This window comes from Gavialis gangeticus, unplaced genomic scaffold (assembly GCF_001723915.1).
Source record: "Gavialis gangeticus isolate Ggan-Ray unplaced genomic scaffold, GavGan_comp1, whole genome shotgun sequence".
In the NCBI taxonomy this organism is placed as follows: domain Eukaryota; kingdom Metazoa; phylum Chordata; order Crocodylia; family Gavialidae; genus Gavialis; species Gavialis gangeticus.
Window position 1 is genome coordinate 29,732,896 of NW_017729034.1, and position 610 is coordinate 29,733,505.

Sequence of the window (610 nt, forward strand, 5' to 3'; positions counted from 1 at the left end):
CACCTACCCCTATGATCCCTTCCATGGACATCCCATTCACCCCCAATCCCCCCAATCAGTCTTGCAGATCCTACCTGCCCCCCAAATCCCTCCCACAGATCCCACCTTCCCCCCTTACTTCCCCTGTGGATCCCACCTGCACACTTATCGTGACCATGGACCCTACCCGTGCCTCCAATCCCTCCTGTGGAGCAGATCCCACCTGCATCCCCATCACTCCTGTGGATCTTGTCTGCCCACCACCTCCCATTCCTCCCCCAAACCTGCTTGCCTCCAACATTGCCCCCCTGGCTCCCTTATCCCAACTAACCTTAGACTGGGTGGCCATTTTTAACACAATCTAACCTCTCCCTAACCCCTCCCCCCACCCCGAATGTCTACTCTGACAAAGTGCAATAGTGGTTTAAAGCTGAAAGAAACTCACTAAAAACATCCGGGAATGTCTCCTTGCCAAAAAGGAGGCTTACTCCCAATGGAAAGGAGGGGTCATCACTAAGGAGGACTATTCTGCAGTTGCTCGGGGATGTAGGGGGATGGTTAGGAAGGCCAAGGCAGAGATGGAACAGGGGCTGGCTTCCCGGATTAAGGACAACAAGAAGTCCTTTTTTAA